The following is a 19,759-nucleotide window of genomic DNA, read 5'->3' as shown; positions in this document are numbered from 1 at the left end:
TTTTAGTTTTTTTATTAGTTTTTAGTTTTTTTTTCTTTTTAGTTTTTTTGTCCCGGTCGTCATTTATATCCCCCTGTTTCCCCCGGTGTCCCCGTTGTAGTTGTGTCCCTGTGTCCCGGTCGTCATTTATATTCCCTGTGTCCCGGTCGTCATTTGTATCCCGGTGTACCGGTCTGTATATACATTCGTTTTTTAGTTTTGTTTTTCTCCTTTATTTTTTTCCTTTTTTTTTCTTTTTTAGTTTATTTAGATTTTTAGATTTTTTAGTTTTTTTATTAGTTTTTAGTTTTTTTTTCTTTTTAGTTTTTTTGTAGTTTTTAGCTTCTTTTTAGTTTTGTTAATTTTTTTTTTTACTTATGTCCTGGTCGTCATTTATACTCCCTGTGTCCCGGTGCTTTGTTGATTGCTAATCGAACATTCCTTTTGTCCTGGTCGCTTTCTCTTTGAGTGTCGTCATTTATTTTTTTCTTTTTTAGTTCTTTTAGTTTTTACCTTTTTTAGTTTTTTTTAGTTTTTTATTGGTTTTTACCTTTATGTTAGCTTATTTTTCAGTTTTTTCCTTTTTTTTTAGTTTTTTTTTATTTTTTATTTTTTTTTAGTTTTTTACCTTTTTTTAGTTTTTTTAGTTTTTTTAGTTTTTTAGCTTTTTTACTTTTTTTATTAGTTTTTAGTTTTTTTGTAGTTTTTGCCTTTTTTTTAGTTTTTTCAGTTTTTTTTTTAGTTTTTTATTGGTTTTTACCTTTATTTTAGCTTATTTTTCAGTTTTTTCCTTTTTTTTAGTTTTTTTTAGTTTTTAGTTTTTTTAGTTTTTTACCTTTTTTTAGTTTTTTTAGTTTTTTTAGTTTTTTAGCTTTTTTATTTTTTTTATTAGTTTTTAGTTTTTTTTTTGTAGTTTTTGCCTTTTTTTTAGTTTTTTTAGTTTTTTAGCTTTTTTATTAGTTTGCTTTTTTATTTTTTTTTATTAGTTTTTAGTTTTTTTTTGTAGTTTTTGCCTTTTTTTAGTTTTTTCAGTTTTGACGTCACCTGATCCAGTTTTTTCAGGTGACGTCACCTGATCCACGATCCACAGATCCACAGACAACTTATTTTTATATATATAGATAGATAGTTTTTTTTTTTACTTATGTCCTGGTCGTCATTTATACTCCCTGTGTCCCGGTGCTTTGTTGATTGCTAATCGAACATTCCTTTTGTCCTGGTCGCTTTCTCTTTGAGTGTCGTCATTTATTTTTTTCTTTTTTAGTTCTTTTAGTTTTTACCTTTTTTAGTTTTTTTTAGTTTTTTAGATGAAATTTTTTTTTAGTTTTTTCCTTTTTAGTTTTTTATTGGTTTTTACCTTTATTTTAGCTTATTTTTCAGTTTTTTCCTTTTTTTAGTTTTTTTTTATTTTTTATTTTTTTTAGTTTTTTACCTTTTTTTAGTTTTTTTAGTTTTTTAGCTTTTTTACTTTTTTTATTAGTTTTTAGTTTTTTTTGTAGTTTTTGCCTTTTTTTAGTTTTTTCAGTTTTTTTTTTAGTTTTTTATTGGTTTTTACCTTTATTTTAGCTTATTTTTCAGTTTTTTCCTTTTTTTTTAGTTTTTTTTAGTTTTTAGTTTTTTTAGTTTTTTACCTTTTTTTAGTTTTTTTAGTTTTTTTAGTTTTTTAGCTTTTTTATTTTTTTTATTAGTTTTTAGTTTTTTTTGTAGTTTTTGCCTTTTTTTAGTTTTTTTAGTTTTTTAGCTTTTTTATTAGTTTTTAGTTTTTTTTGTAGTTTTTGCCTTTTTTTAGTTTTTTTAGTTTTTTAGCTTTTTTATTTTTTTTATTAGTTTTTAGTTTTTTTTGTAGTTTTTGCCTTTTTTTAGTTTTTTCAGTTTTGACGTCACCTGATCCAGTTTTTTCAGGTGACGTCACCTGATCCATCCACAGACAGACAGACAACTTATTTTTATAAATATAGATATATATATATATGTATATTATCAATTATTAATCTTAATTTGATTCTTAAAATCAGGATTAATTATTATTTTTATTAATAATGGATTTATATATATATATATATATTTACATTAATATTGATATTATCAATTATTAATCTTAATTTGATTCTTAAAATCAGTAATAATTATTATTTTTATTAATAATGGATATATATATATATATAAATATATATATATATATATATATATATATATATATATATATATATATATATATATATATATATATATATATATATATATATATATATATATGTATTAATTTATCTTCTCTTTGGTTAAGTTCTTTATCTCAGCATGGCATATTTTAATAGTGTGCTTTTATGAACCCATAATATGAAGTGTGGATGGAGCTGTGTTACAAATTTAGTAAGCTATTTAAGAATAGTTTATTTAGTTGGCTTTTTACATTTAAAAAAAAAGGTAAAATGTGTTGTTTGTTATAATTACTTTTTAAATTTTACAAAAAAATTTCTTCCTGTGGACTTAGTCTAATGGTTACCCGTGGAGACCATTAGTCCGCCCCTTGCGAACGAGGACGCGTCCACTAGGCATACTCTCGTATCTTTAAGGGGCATTTTTTTTTTTTTTTTTTTTTTTTTTTTTTTTTTTTTTTTTTTTTTTTTTTTTTTTTTTTTTTTTTTTTTTTTTTTTTTTTAAATCTCACCTTCAACAAAGAATAAAAAGCTTGCTTAAGAAATAAAAATTTTGATGTGTAGCAAACAAGAATTTTCCAAACCTGCAATCCTGTAAATTTCTTTGATGTTGAAAAGAATTTAGGCCAACATAGCATACAATTTCTAATACTGCGTTCAATTCTATTCTCTATAATTGACAAAGGCTTTATACAACAATGATGACCTACAAGTTTCTTTATCTTCCTCTAATATAAATAGCATTTCGCGAACAGTCGGTCTCTTAAGTCTTGGAGAATAAGGCATCTGAGCGACTCTGGTTGCTACTGTTTCCAATTTTGGCTTCTTTCTCGAGCCGATTGCTTGTAACGCTGTACGATTGGCTTCCGCTTGACACATCTCTTCCATCTCCACCCTTTGCATCTCTTTAACTTTGGCTCTTAGCTTTGCTTGCTGTTCAGGGTCTTCAGTCCTAGATCTGGATTTGGCAGCCTTTAGTAATGTTTCCCTTTCGTTTTCTTCCTTTTTTTTTCTTTTTGCTTTCTCTAAGTCTTCGAGAAATTTAATTTGAGCTCTAACATCGTGACCAACATAATAATCTTCTTTGTTCTTAATAAATTCCATTTTATGTTCCGTGACAACCGATAGGCGTTCCAATATATTTTTTAGTCGTTCTTGAGCAGCGTGACTAAGCAGGGTAATGAAATCTGGGGATATCTCTTCTATACCAGGATATCGAGATAAGACTTTCCGCACTTTTCCTTGTAATGGCGTTGGAGGAAAAAATACTTCGTTTTTAACTGATCGGATTTGAGTTCCAACTAATTTAGTGGGACCTAGGAGTCTTTGAGATTCTTCTGCTAAATTGACCCCACCCATCGTTGCCACGTCATTGATATCATCATCACCACTAATGACAGTCGAGGAATTAAGAGACGAGCTGAATTTGTTTTCTTTGGATATGATACTCTTTTGGACAAAACTACACATGGACACAGGGCTTTCTATTCCTTTATTAACTGTTTTGAGCTGATTAGGAGTTTCCAAATTCCTATAGGGTACCTTTTCTTTCGGGATGACTATTCTGTTTTGTATATTTGGGGTTCTAGGCAGTTCAGGTGGTGCACCAATTGTATGTTGGGTAGCAACAGGAGCTTGGACAGTTATTTGAGTTTGGGGGCTTTGAAATTGGTTAGGCTGAATGGCTCTGATCATTGGAGCATTTGCGACCGTTTCGGAGCCAAGTGGGGACATGGGACTAGCTGGGACAACTGGTGGTAGAGCCGGTGCTGAATTTAGAGATGGCGGAACAAGTCCATCAATTTTTATCTCACCTGTAGCCAAAGAATACCGAAAGTATGGAAGTGTTTTCTGAAGGAAGGGGGATAAGCTCCGATTCTCTGACAAATTTAGTTCCTTTTGGATTCTTTGTGTAAATTCGTCAGGTTGAATTTTTTGATCAATTAAAGCTTGAACAAGTCTTGACACATTTTTAGAGGCACCTTCTGCTTGATCGTTGCTTAGTTTGAGGAGTTTCACTAGGATATTCTTCAATTTTAATTTAGCCTTTTCTAGAGTTATCAATGGTCCACTAACCGCACTAGCACTAGCCTGGTTATGTTGAGCTCCCATTTTCTTAAGACCCACACAGGATTTGATATTTCTGTAGCTAATAGCTTGTTGATCTTTTAAATATAAGACTTTTAATGTCTCACAAATTAAAACACGTTTACAGTTTGACAGTTATTTTGCAACTGATAAAACCAAGTAATGAATAGCAGTATTTATATGCTGTTGGCCCCGCCTACTTTTGAACGTTTAACCAATTATACAGCGTTAGAATCGTAACAGCTCTGACACCGGCATTACAACCGTGTGATGGGAAATCCAACCTTTTAATTGCGTCGCTCGTGTTGCTATTAAGGTTGTACAGCCCATGTCTGGTATGACAGTTTTTCTGGAGAATCTTTTGCCGGATATTTAATTTTAAGTTTTACCTAAAGAATTTTTGACTATATTACTGTGATGTAGATTTTGCAGCTTACTTTGGAATAAAATTAAACTTCTAAAGAAATCCCTGAAACTTCAAATTATATACCTAAAAGGCCCTCGCAGAGTTTTATAGAAAACTTTCAGTTCGATATTGAAGATATTAAGGTATTTGATTTTAATATAGGGCTGTATTGTGGCTCTTTGTTCTATTCCACCTTCAGGTACCGCCCCTTTCAGTCTTAAACTTTTTTTTATACAAATATGATGTTAATATTTTGACTTGTGATTATACAGGTATGTTCAAGGAAGTAATAAAAAGATTGAAAGTCAACCAACATAGCCTACAGAATTATGGTTAGACCCCTATAAATCAAAACTTACTAAGTACGTATTTTGCAGATGTTTTTAATTTGTTTCATTGCAAACGTTAAAAGGCTTATAAGCTACGAATCTGAGGCTACTATTTAATTGTACAAAATTGCAATATCAAAAATTGCTATATCAGAATGAGTATAATTTTCATAAATGTTGTTTTATTTTCTGTAAAGTTAATTTTTAAAGGATTTCAGAGGCTATTGAATAAAAATATGATTATAAACATTGAGACAGATAACATTACCATGCTAAACATATAAGAATTATGCCAACTAAAAACGTCTTCAATGGAAGCTCTTAATTAAATTTTTGATCACAGTCTCATTTCTGTTTCTTCTGTTTTGCACTTTCAGCTTCGTGTTTTGTTTTTTCTGGTTTTTCTGGCTTCTCTGTTGTTTTTTTGTTTGGCTTTTTTTTTTCTTGTCATTGATTTTATGTTGAAAATTATTTTTTTTTATTATTATTATTTATGAAAAATTATTGAAATTACCCTAGTTTCTATCATTTTCTTTTATTTTATTTCCCCCCTTTTTTATTTCTTTAAAAAATATCTTAACTAACTACTATCGTAAATTTCGTGGTGTTTTTGCGTGTACGTTTTCAATAAGCTCTGTTGGTTCTACCGCAACATACAGCGTTGTGGCGCCTGAAACAGATTCGCAGCACAAATGACTGGAACCGTCACTTTGCTTAGAAACAACCTTTTTTCTACTTCTAAAATGTACTAAGACGGAAAGTCTCGGTTTGGATGAGCCTTCTCTTGTTATTTCAGGGCCATTGGTTGATAAGATTATATTTGGGAGGGCAAATTTATTTTTTATTTTTTAAAGAGGTTTAATAGACATTATCATCTGAAAAAAGAAACTACAGAGCAGAAAAATCCGAATGATAAATATAAAAGCCTTTTTCGCAAGCATCAATCCAACGACCTTGAAATCAGTACAATGTCCATTAATAAGCAACGATATGCCGATGCGTTTTTAATATGAAATTGTAAATATCAGACAAAACTAACGGAATATGGGCGTTATTAATAACATGTTTTTACTTACAAGGACAAAACAACACCCATATATATGAAGATTTTTTGAGGATAGGATTTGAGCTGTCTAGAAAAATGTTCTATACCGAATACTACAAGTGAATGGCATATTGCTATCAAACAGTGAGTGGTAATGAACTGTAGTAAGAAGCGACCCGGCTCAATTTTGTTGCTAAAAAGATACATCGAAAGAATCGAATTTTCATGCTGATTTAAATATATAAGTTTCATCAAATTTAGTTTTTGTCATCAAAAGTTACGAGCCTGAGAAAATTTGCCTTATTTTGGAAAACAGGGGAAAACACCCCCTAAAAGTCACAGAATCTTAACGAAAATCACACCATCGCATTTAGAGTATAAGAGAACCCTACAGCTATAATTTCAAGCTCCTATCTACAAAAATGTGGAATTTCATATTTTTTTTGCCAGAAGACACATCATGAGTGCTTTTTTTTTTTTTTAGGGGTCATCGTATCGACCAATTGGTCCTAGAATTTCGCAAGAGGGCTCGTTCTAACGGAAATGAAAAGTTCTAGTGTCCTTTTTAAGTGACCAAAAAAATTGGAGGGCATCTAGGCCCCCTACCACGCTCATTTTTTTCCCAAAGTCAATGGATCAAAATTTTGAGATAGCCATTTTGTTCTGCATAGTCAAAAACCATAATAACTATGTCTTTGGAGATGAATTAATCCCCCACAGTCCCTGGGGGAGGGGTTGCAAGTTACAAACTTTGACCAGTGTTTACATACAGAAATGGTTATTGGGAAGTGTACAGACATCTTCAGGGGGATTTTTTTGGTTTGGGGTGGGGTTGAGGGGAGAGGGATATGTGGGAGGATCTTTCCTTGGAGGAAAATCTCTTGGGGGAAGAGAAATTCAATGAAAAGGGCACGGGATTTTCTAACATTACTAAAAAAACAATGAAAAAATAATCACGAGAAAGTTTTTTCAGTTGAAAGTAAGGTAAAACTAAAGTAAGCGTTAAAACTTAAAACGAACAGAGATTATTACGCATATGAGGGGTTCTAAAAATACTTTAGCTTAAAGAGCGATGTATTTAGGAGGAGATAAATACCTCGCTCTTTATGCTAAAGTATTTTTAGTAATTTCAACTATTTATTCTACAGCCTTTCTGATTCAGGAATCATTCTTAAAGAATTGGGACAAAACTTAAGATTTATGGTAAAGAGCGAGATATTAACGAGGAGACAACCCCCCTCATATACACAATAAAGATATAAGAACATAAAAGTTTGTTGTGTAAGTTAATTCTTAAGTTACGTATATTTTTACTAATAAAAACGTTTGTTAAAAATTAAAAGTTCTAGTTGCCTTTTTAAGTAACCGAAAAATAGGAGGTTAACTAGGCCTCCTTCCTCACCCTTTATTTCTCAAAATCGTCTGATCAAAACTAAGAGAAAGCCATTTAGTCAAAGAAAAAAAATAATAATAATTAGTATGCAAATTTCATTGTTCAGAAATTAAACAAAAAAACTAGTTTTTTTAACTGAAAGTAAGGAGCGACATTAAAACTTAAAACGAACAGAAATTACTTCTTATATGAAATGGGTTGTCCCCTCCGCAACCTCTCGCTCTTTACTCTAAAGTTTGACTCTTTGCCACAATTCTACTTTTTAGAACAATTAAAAACTTTATTAATATATGTAATTAAAATATGTTAACTAACTATTATCGTAAATTTCGCCGTGTTTTTGCGTGTACGTTTTCAATAAGCTCTGTTGGTTCTACTGCAACATACAGCGTTGTGGCGTTTGAAACAGATTCGCAGCACAAATGACAGGAATTGTCACTTTGCTTAGAAACAACCTTTTTTCTACTTGTAAAATGTACTAGAACGTAAAGTCTCGGTTTGGATGAGCCTTCTCTTGTTATTTCAGGGTCATTGGTTGATATTGTTATATTTGGAAGGGCAAAAAAACAAAACAACAACAGCACCGACAAACAAACATACAAATGCCTCCATGATTATATACAAAATACGTAACTTTGCGTTTTATAGTTAGGGACTTGAAATCGCTGCAGCATGGTTTTCTGATATGCTGAGTATGGTTGAGAGAAAGACGGGTTTATTAACATTAATAAACAAAACAAAACAAGCAAATGCCCTGAAGCAGAGCTTATTGGGCTTACAACCCCAATACACATACAAATAAAAACAATACGAAAAAGGATAGGAAAATAAAAAAATTAAACAAAAGAAAAGGAAAAGAAAAAAAGAAAAGAACAGGAAAAGAAAAAATAAATATTTAATTTTTCTGCATTTCGATCGATACAGGATTACAGCTCAAAAAGTCAAAACAAAAAGAAACTAAAACCACTTGACCAGTATCGCCTAAAACTAAACCAACATCCTGGCTCCACTTGAGGTCCACTCAACTATCAAAACCATAAATATTAAGGCAAAATAGCTTTAATTCCCACCGAAATTAACGAAAATTATCAATGTTTATTAAAGTCATAGGTAAACAATTTCATGCATGGGGTCTTAGATGCCGAATAGAAAATTGTGATCTACAGGTAATAGGAAGCGAACGACGAATTGTATTGGACTTCTTCGTAAAATGTGTATGAATATCACTTCTTAATTCAAACGTACTTTTAAAACATATTGGTAAACAATTTTGAAAATATTTATATATAAACATGCTTTGATAAAAAGTAATAAGTCCTGTTAAAGGCAAGATTTTACAATCTATATACCTCTTTCGTACCGAGTCTTTAAAACCAACACCACATAACACTCGAAGCGCTTCATTCTGCCAAACTCGAATATGATGGAGATGAGAAGGAAATGTACTACCCCAAACGGTACAAAAATACAGCAGATAAGGATGAATTAAGGAATAATACAGTGTTCTAAAAATATCTCTTGGGAAAATGTACTTCAACTAAGCGAACCTAGACTAATTTAAGAAAGCGAATCTATGTGCTCTCTAAAACTAAGACATTCATCAATTAAAACTCCTAGATATTTTGTACAATTTATTCTTAAGATACTCATATCAGCAAAATTAAGTCTGTCTATCCAAGGGTAATAATATGAGCAAAATTATCCAGCTCATAAATCAGCAAAAATATTTTGCACAGCTCCTCTTTTAATAGTGTTATATAATTCCTTTTTTTATTTTAGTATGGATAGTATATGATTTTTTTATTCTTAGATTTGTGGTCCAATGTATTGTCAGATATTTGTCACTAGTCCTTTATCAAGGTTCTAGTCTATTAATGAACCTTCTTTTGAAAGAGCTAACAGAAAAACTTTTTGGGATAACTTCTCAGGAACATCATTCTAGATCAAAGTGCAACGTCCAATGAAGCTAATTAGTATTTTCTTTGTTAAGTTATTTTTTCTTTTGTTTCTTTATTTTTGTTTTGAATTATTTAACTTGAACTTCTAGATAATCAAGCAAGTGAGCTCTTATGCCCCAGTGCAGTCTCCAGGCCCTTCGCCACAATATCCTGCCTCTGTTACTTTGAGTGTAGGGACTTCACGGAAAAGTCCGATGTCAAAAACTACCATTCATCGATCTCAGAGTCAACGCTCCCAGCACAAATACATGAGCAGATTTCAAACAAATATCTTTCAATTGTGAATCCAAGTATTGTTGGCTCACCAGTGCCGGTTGTACAAAACAATGTGAAAATGTAAGATGCCATATGTCAGAAGGTAAATGTCAATTAAATGGATGGTCACGTGCCTCAGTCACAAACTTTGACAGCAGTGAATGAGCCTTCTTTTGAACTGGTGCTACCCTAGCCTCCTTCAGTTGAATGTAGTTCTAAAATATCTTTGACTCGTGAAGCGAATGAGGAAAACTAAGTTGAAGAAGTTCAAAAACCTGTTGTGTACAGTGCTAGTGATCAAATCCCAATTTTAAATGACCAAAAAAACACCTGATAAAGGGCCTAAAAAAAATACAAAAAATACAAATCAAAAAATAAACTTCAAAAGGACAAAGGATAAACCTCACGAAAATAACGTAGATAGTGATAGTGGTGTTCTATTTTGGTTGAAGAAATCCTGATAGAGAAATCTGGCAAAGTAGTTGTTGATGGTGATAGAGTTGTGAAAATTGTAGAGGATGAAAAATCTAGTGTGAAGAGTGTAAAACAAATGATTTCTGGATTAAACTGCCAAAAGACTAAGGATATTGGAATTATGAAGCCAACAATCAAGCTCGGCAAACTATCGCCTGAGGTAATTTTTTTTGTTCATTTATCTTGAATTATTTCATTATTAATTATTAACATTACTAACATTTTATATTAATTTATATCATTAATTTTTATATATATATATATATATATATATATATATATATATATATATATATATATATATATATATATATATATATATATATATAATGTTATAAATATTATTTATATTATTTTATTTATTCTGTTCCATCAAAACGGTAAGTATGCACTACTTAATCATTTCTTAACACTTATACAGTATAGTAAGCTATAGGCCTAATCATAAACAAACAAGGTCAAATAATTAGGTTCGTCTAGGTTAAACTGTAATACTTTAAAATATGCTTTGATCAGGATATACCTAGACCTGTGGTCCTCCCCTCATTGGTCTTTGTATCTGGTTAATCTAAAGAACCTCCCTCCCAAAAACAGCACTGACGTGTAAAAAAAACTGACGAAGAAAAGAAAAGGAAAAGAAAAAAAGAAAAGGACAGGAAAAGAAAAAAAAGAAAAAACAGGAAAAAAATAAATATTTAATTTTTCTGCATTTCGATCGATACAGGATTACAGCTCAAAAAGTCAAAACAAAAAGAAACTAAAACCACTTGAGCAGTATCGCCTAAAACTAAACCAACATCCTGGCTCCACTTGAGGTCCACTCAACTATCAAAACCATAAATATTAAGGCAAAATAGCTTTAATGCCCTGAAGCAGAGCTTATTGGGCTTACAACCTCAATACACATACAAATAAAAACAATACGAAAAAGGATAGGAAAATAAAAAAATTAAAGAAAAGAAAAGGAAAAGAAAAAAAGAAAAGAACAGGAAAAGAAAAAGAAGAAAAAAACAGGAAAAGAAAAAATAAATATTTAATTTTTCTGCATTTCGATCGATACAGGATTACAGCTCAAATCGAACTTGTGATCCTAGAAGATTGGGAGAGGGCTCATTTAAATTGAAAAAAAAATCATTTTCCTTTTTAAGTGACAAAATGTATTTAATGGCAACTAGCCTCCTTCCCACGCCCCTTTTTCCTCCAAAGGCACCGTATCAAATGTTTTAGATAGCCATTTGGCTCAGCATAGTTGAAAGGACCAGTAACAATGCCTTTGGAAATTATATGGACCCTGATAGTCCTTGGAAAAAGGCTTGTAAGCTACGTAATTTGCCCATTGGTTCAATATGAGGAGAATGCGTTTCCGGGGGTAAATTTTTTACGGTGGAGGAGGTGATTTCCTGGAATGGTTTGAAAAACTGTTAGAAATAAAAAAACTAAGTTTTTTGAATGAAAGTAAGGAGGTAAGATTAAAAGTAAAAACGATTAGAAATTATTCCATACATGAGGAATACAGAATGGATTATTCCGTTCTTTCTCGCATTTTACGCTAGAGTTTGACTTTTCGTCAAAATTCTTTAAGAAATAATGCTCAAGCAAAAGGACCTTCGAATTTTAATGAGATATTTCTAGAAAACATCGAGACTTTTGCGTAAAAATCAAGGATATAGGTAGGGACAGCCCCCTCCCCCTCATATACGAAGTACATTTGGTCGTTTTAAGTTTTATTGCTGCTCTTTATCTTCAGTTGGAGAAACTATTTTTGTTTTTTAATTTAATTTTTATCAAGTCAAATCCTGATTCGTTACAGAGCTATGCAAGTAAGTGCGAACAACAGTAAGGACAGTACATCCAATATACAAATTAATTACAGATTATTTCATCTTTTTTTAGGTACAAGTGCTCAAAAAATAAACTCAGGAGATGAAATTCCGCACCTCCCTTACTCATGGGGGATCAATCATAGGATATACCTAGAGAAAGATCTAAATTACTCTGAAACTTCTAACGCCGGCTTAATTTTTTACAATATTTTTGTTTGTTTCACCGAAGAAATCGATTTTTTTAATCTTAAATATATTCTATTGGATCCCGTGACATGACCTTAAAAAATCTAAGAGGCTAAGTTTTAAAAAAGACACGTTTAAAAAAAATGAGAACATTTTTGTCTCGCATTTTACACCGTTCTGAGACTTATTTTTCTCTTAAAAGTGTAGAATTTAATAAAACCTTAAAAGGTTTTCTTGAGATGAAATAAACGCAAGGGCTATGTTAGCATCAGCAACCTGTGTCAGCATATGGCTATGAAATTTCAATTCATTATCAGTTACTACTCCTAGGTCCTTCTCTGCCCTTACTCCTTCTAGTTGTTCACCCTGGATGAGTAGGTTAAGGCTTCGTTCAAGTATTTATCTATATTAATTACTAAAGTAAGAAAACAGTCATCCTCTCTCCTTCTGTTTTGTTTTTATTCACTATTTATTATATTTTATATATTATTTATTATATATTATTTATTAGGGTTTATATTTTATATGTTCGTTGTGTGGTGTGTGTTTGTGCTATTGCATTGGTGATTTCGCTTTTCATTAGAAGTGTAATTAGGATTATTATATCTAAAATGCAAAACTTTGTTTTTGAACTATTGAATTCTATATTCAGGTAGTTTTAGCTAGCTCCCAGGTCCCCCTCACTTACTTTGAAGTGAGTATTATCTGCTCAGCCGACAGGGGTCTCATGAAGGGGCCACCTTCACTCATTGTCGCCTGGTTTTGCTAAAATTACTATTTTCTTTGCCAAAAAATATATCGGGCAAGATATTCTTTTTCTCTATGTATCCAAAGTAAGGCAAAAAGAATATCTTTAAAAATGACAAACATATTCATAAAAACAAGCATACACAGAATTTAAAAACTAGCTTAAGGAATACAAAATTTTGCTATCTAGAAAACAAGAATTTTTGAAACTGTAATCCTGTAAATTTAATTAAAGTTGACCAGAATTTAGGCCACCATGGCATAGAATCTCCAAAACTATGTAATCAATACCTCTCCAAAATTCTTTGAAGTTGATCAATTTCTTTTTGAACTAAAAACTTCTGTAATTCCACCTCAAGCGTTTCAACATCATGTTGTGCATGGCGAATCTCAGCGTCTATTACTTCCATTTCTCGCTTTAAGGTCGATAAATCCACTTTTTTTGTATCCTCAATTTCCATGTCTTTCCTCTTTTCAACTTTCGTCGTTACAATCCGTGTTATTTCCGTTTTTGTCAGTACTTCTTTGCATACCTTTGTAATCGAAAACTTTGCCCTGTTTTCCTTCGCCACTCCAAGAATTTTCCTTTCTTTAGTTTGCTTCTGCACATTTTTTTCACTGTATAATGTTTTCCTTGCTAACATGCTTTTTGCCATTGACTTATACTTCCCTTTCATCAAAATTGTGTTTTTTCCTTCTAATAGAGAGGTTCTTGATAAGCCCATATTTCTTCTTGGAGCTAGTGACTTCTTTTCTTCAGTATAGCTAGTTCTTTCCGACATGGCTAAGATATTCTTATACAAAAAATCTTGCTCCTTCTGACTTGTACAGCTTCGTGCTTCCGACATTTCAAAGACTTTCCTATGCATCGTTTCAAGAAATATTAAAACTTTAAATTCAAAAGCTTTGTGTTGTTGCTTGGTGTAAGTTAGTTTCACATCTAGAAGGTTTTGACGAATTCATTTCTTTATATACACAAACCGCATAGCTCCTACATATTTGCACCAATCAATGCAGAGAGAACCGATGACGTATGATCTTGGGATTTTACAATCGCTATGTTCATGTTCATGTTGCATGCATGTTCCGTTTCCGGTGTGTACAACCGTGTTCCGGTTGTACAGCCCAATTCGTCTGTGTTTCTTGACTGTAAGAGCCTCATGTAACAGCGTTATTTTAATTATGGTTGTAATTAAAATCTATTCAATTCTATATTCTTAATCTATATATATTCAGCCATCAAAATATATGGCTGAAACCAAAAAATCAGCATGGTTCAACCCGACAATTAGGCTCAAATAAATACCAGAGAACATTCTTTTTGCGCATTGTATTTATTTATCTATTTCGGCAGTTTATTTTATTTATTTAGTCCTATTTTTTTAGAACCTCTTTAAAGTACAAAACAAATTAAGTGTTTTGTATGCAAAACAAATTTGAATATAAGGAAATAATAAACTCATTGATGGCTATGAAAAAATGATTAAACAATGAAAAAATTGCATAGAATTATTCAGACAATAGGGCAAAATAATAAAAAAGTAAATGTAGTTAATGGTTTACTTAAGACTATATACATTTTATAGAGACGATTTTCTATTTTTCTTTTTTATAGAGACGATTTTCTATTTTTCTATGTTATAGAGACGATTTTCTATTTTTCTATTTTATAGAGACGATTTTCTATTTTTCTATTGTATAGAGACGATTTTCTATTTTTCTATTTTATAGAGACGATTTTCTTTTTTTTTATTTTATAGAGACGATTTTCTATTTTTCTATTTTATAGAGACGATTTTCTATTTTTCTATTTTATAGAGACGATTTTCTATTTTTTTATTTTATAGAGACGATTTTCTATTTTTCTATTTTATAGAGACGATTTTCTATTTTTCTATTTTATAGAGACGATTTTATATTTTTCTATTTTATAGAGAAAATTTTTTATTTTTCTATTTTATAGAGACGATTTTCTATTGTTCTATTTTATAGAGACGATTTTCTATTTTTCTATTTTATAGAGACGATTTTCTATTTTTCTATTTTATAGAGACAATTTTCTGTTTTTCTATTTTATAGAGACGATTTTCTATTTTTCTATTTTATAGAGGCGATTTTCTATTTTTCTATTTTATAGAGACGATTTTCTATTTTTCTATTTTATAGAGATGATTTTCTATTTTTCTATTTTATAGAGACGATTTTCTATTTTTCTATTTTATAGAGACGATTTTCTATTTTTCTATTTTATAGAGACGATTTTCTATTTTTCTATTTTATAGAGACGATTTTCTATTTTTCTATTTTATAGAAACGATATTCTATTTTTCTATTTTATAGAGACGATTTTCTATTTTTCTATTTTATGGACGATTTTCTATTTTTCTATTTTATAGAGACGATTTTCTCCGCCCACGAACATCTATTGCGCAACATTTTACGACCTGATTCATCTGCTTCGAATATTTTTTTTTCATTACAAAACATTTTTACATATATATATTTTTACATAATATCATGTCTTACTAGTGTAGTTTGATTAATTTGAAATAAATTCAGCTATTGAATTAGATTGTTGAAACTAGAGAAACTAGTACGGAGAGAAACTAGTACTGTTTAAACTGGCAATTTGGTTCAAATTTATGCCTGTGAAACATTCTTTTTACGAATTGTATTTAGTTTATTCGAGTTTATTTTTCAATGTATGTTTTCATTTAATGTTTTAGCGCAGTAGCCTAAGACAATCTTTCCGGAAAACTAATCTGGTTAGTCCAAAATACTAATCTGGTATTTATTAGAAGGGGTTGCCGAAGTCTGAAGGAATATTTTGCTGTAAGGAACAGCCTTGTGTTGAGTTGTGAGTTGAGGCCGAAGCCCCCTTCTCCCAAATATACGAGGAGGGGAGTCAAAATACGAGCGAAAGTATCCCAGAGCAGCAATTTATAATAAGAACAGCAACACTGATTTCTATATCTGAAAACATTGATTTTCTAATATATATATATATATATATATATATATATATATATATATATATATATATATATATATATATATATATATATATATATATATATATATATATATATATATATATATATATATATATATATATATATATATATATATATATATATATATATGCTATTGTGAAATTTTTAGGGCACTGCCATAGTTTCAACAGTGTTGCCATGTTAACAGTCTTAATTAAAAGTTTATCTGGTTTACAATATAAGTAAAATAGTTAAACTATCTTATAAATGTATATAGTATTCAGTAATTCATTATATTTACGTTTTTTCACTTTAACCTATTATTTGAATAATTCTATGAGTTTTTTTTTCATTGTTTGATCATTTTTTCATAGCAATCAAATTACTCAACCTTTCTATACTGAGCTATTTATTCTGGCTGCATAGCCATAAGTTGATTTTAATCATATGTTTGTTTATATTCTGCGACACCTGTGATCTTCTCTCAGACACACCTTTTTTTTATGGACAGGGTGATGATGCAATTTGTCTTTTTGGAAATGTTCCCAACGGTCAAAATCTTTCGGTGTTATTGCCAAAGAAAGCGGCACGTTTTCACCACGTGTCTTTTTCACGTGACATCACATGATGATTTTTCAACACGTGACACGTTTCAATCTCGTGTTTTTATATGTGAATGAGTTTATTTTTTCCTTATGTTCAGATTTGTTTGCATATAACACTTTTAATTTGTCTTTACTTTAAAGAGAGGTCTATTCCGGATTTTTTTTTTATAACAATTATTTTTATGATGAATTTTTCTTAAAATAAAATACAACGTTTGAAAAGAGTATTTAATTTAAATGATTTAGAAATAATACAGTTTATTTTATGGAGATAGGGTCAATGAACTAGAAGCCAATGGTCCTAGAATGTCGGGAGAGGGCTCATTGCCCCTTTTGTAGGGCACTAGCCCCCTGTCAAAATTTTGAGATGGCCATGTTGTTTAGTATAGTTCAAAAGTTCAATAACTATGTCTTTGAGGATAACTTGACTCCCCGACAGACAGGAAAAGGGTTATAAGCTTTAAAATTTGTCTATAGTTTACGTATAATAATCTCTAATAAGAGTTACCGGATTCATGCCGCTATCACTCATATCAAACAGTTTGTGGTAACAAACTGTAGTAAGGATCGACCCGACTCAATAGTAACCAAAACTCAAAAAAATTGAAATATATAATTTTCATCAAGATTAGTCTTACTCGTCAAAAGTTACGAGCCTGAGAAGATTTGCATCATTTTAGAAAATAGGAGGGAATACTCCCTAAAAGTTATACGATCTTAACGAAAATCACACCATCAGAGAACCTTACTGTAGAAGTTTCAAGCCCCTATCTACAAAAATCTTGAATTTAGCATTTTTTGCCAGAAGACAAATCACGGATGCGTGTTATTTGTTTTTGTTTTGTTGTTGTTTTTGTTTTGTTGTTGTTTTTTTTCCCAGGGGTGATCGTATCGACTCAGTGGTCCTAGAATGTTGCAAAAGGGCTCATTCTAACGGAAATAAAAGTTCTAGTGCCCTTTTTAAGTGACCAAAAAAATTGGAGGGCACCTAGGTCCCCTCCCACGCTAATTTTTTCCCCAAAGTTACCGGATCAAAATTCTGACATAGCCGTTTTATTCACCATAGTCGAATAACCTAATAACTATGTCTTTGGGGACGACTTGCCCTTTTTAAGTGACCAAAAAAATTGGAGGGCACCTAGGCCCCCTCCCACGCTCATTTTTTCTCCAAAGTTACCGGATAAAAATTCTGAGATAGCCATTTTATTCACCATAGTCGAATAACCTAATAACTATGTATTTGGAGAAGACTTACTCCCCTGAATTTGCCGTGGAAGGGGGGCTGCAAGTTACAAACTTTGACCTGTGTTTACATATAGTAATGGTTACTGGGAAGTGTACAGACGTTTTCAGGGGGATTCTTTTGGTTTGGGCGGAGATTTGAAGGGGGGTTACGTGGGAGGATCTTTCAAAGGAGGGATGTTTTATTGGGGAAGAGACTTTCAATGGAGGGGGCGCAGGATTTTCTAGCATTATTTAAAAAAAAAACAATGAAAAAATGAATATGAAAAGTTTATTCCTACTGAAAGTGAGGAGCAGCATTAAAACTTTAACGAACAGAAGTTATTACGCATATGAGGGGTTTACCTCCTCACTCGCTCTTTACGCTAAAGTATTTTTTAGCAATTTCAACTATTTATTCTACGGCCTTTGTGATTCAGGGGTCATTCTTAAGGAATTGGGACAACATTTGAGCTTTAGTGTAAAGAGCGAGGTATCGAAAAGGGGTGAGCCCCCTCATATACGCAATAAAAACATACGAATATAGAAGTTCGCTACGTAAGTTAATTCGTAAGTTACGTATATTTTTTACTTATGAAAACGTTCGTAAGAAATTAAAAGTTATAGTTGCCTTTTTAAGTAATCAAAAAATTGGAGGGCAGCTAGACCTCTTCTCTCGCTCCTTTTTTTCAAAATCTTCCGATTAAAACTATGAAAAAGCCATTTAGCCCCCTTCCCCAAAAAGAATAATATGCAAATTTTGTTTTAATTATTTATGCGTTGAGAGGCAAGATAAAAAATGCATTAATTAAAAAACGTCCAGAAATTAAACAAAAAAAAAACAAGTTTTTTTAAATGAAAGTAAGGAGCGACATTAAAAGTTTAAACGAACAAAAATTACTCTGTCTATGAAAGGGTTTTTTCCTCCTCAACGCCCCGCTCTTTACGCTATCGTTTTTTACTGTTTTAAAATGTAGAGTTAAGAGAGTCAAACTTTAGCGTGAAAATTATTCAGAGCTGAAAAATTATTTATTTCTTATTTAATTTCCCCAGCTGAAAACGAACAGAAATTTCTGGAAATAAAAGACTGAAACCTTTAATGTATAGAAATTAGTCTAGACAAACCGGGAACAGGAGAAAATATCACAAATGAGAATTGAGCTACTTTCCCCTACAAGCACGAAAGCCACAAACCTCGACACAGTTATTGTTGAAAACATGTTTTTTGTTGTTTTTGTTTGAACAAATGCCTTGCCATAACCATCAAAAAGGATACAGAGACTCAATTTTGCAGGAAAGTTTGATAATCTGTCTGGTCTGTCCTGTATGTCTGTCTAGTCCATCTATCTGTTTAGTCTGTCTAGTCTTGTCCGTCGTTCCTGGTCTGTTCAGTCTGTCTAGTCTTTCCAGTCTAGTCTATCTACTCTATTCTAGTCTATTTTGTCTAGTCTGTCTAGTCACCGGATCATAAGTCTGAGATAGTCGTTTTATTCACCAGTGTCGAAAAACCTAATAACTATGTCTTTAGGGACGACTTACTCCCTCGCAGTCCCCGTGGGAGGGGCTGCAAGTAACAAACTTTGACCTGTGTTTGCTTATAGTAATGGTTACTGGGAAGTGTACAGACGTTGTCAGGGGGATTTTTTTGGTTTAGGGGGAGAGTTAATGGGGGGTTACGTTGGAGGATATTTCCATGGAGAAACTTCTCATGGGGGAAGAGAATTTAAATGAAGGGGGCGCAGGATGTTCTAGCATTATTTGAAAAAACAATGAAAAAATAGATATGAATAGTTTTTTTCTTCTGAAAGTAAGGAGCACTATTAAAACTTAAACAAACAAAAATTATTACGCCTATGAGGGGTTTACCTCCTCGTTATACCTCACTCTTTACGCTAAAGTATTTTTAGTAATTTAACTATTTATTCTATGGCCTTTGTGATTCAGAGGTCATTCTTAAGGAATTGGGACAAAATTTAAGCTTTAGTGTAAAGAGCGAGGTATCGACTAGGGTTGAACCCCCTCATATACTCAATAAAAACATACGAATATAGAAGTTCGTTACGTAAATTAATTCGTAAGTTACGTGTATTTTTTACCAATG

The 19,759-nt window shown here is 31.3% G+C and overlaps 1 long non-coding RNA gene across 9 annotated transcripts in view; it reads left to right on the top strand.

Annotated features, from left to right (window-relative positions):
* Window positions 1-19,759, top strand: part of LOC136039501 (uncharacterized) — a 137,043-nt gene that overhangs the window by 65,257 nt on the left and 52,027 nt on the right. For all 9 annotated transcript variants that reach the window (XR_010620464.1, XR_010620469.1, XR_010620470.1 and 6 more), the window contains one exon: window positions 9,444-10,243. This is a non-coding gene — a long non-coding RNA (uncharacterized LOC136039501). The remainder of the gene's footprint in view (window positions 1-9,443; window positions 10,244-19,759) is intronic.

The sequence above is a fragment of the Artemia franciscana genome, chromosome 19 (assembly GCF_032884065.1).
Source record: "Artemia franciscana chromosome 19, ASM3288406v1, whole genome shotgun sequence".
Lineage (NCBI taxonomy): Eukaryota > Metazoa > Arthropoda > Branchiopoda > Anostraca > Artemiidae > Artemia > Artemia franciscana.
Note: the sequence above shows the minus strand (reverse complement) of the source record. Positions and strands in the feature narration are given on the sequence as shown.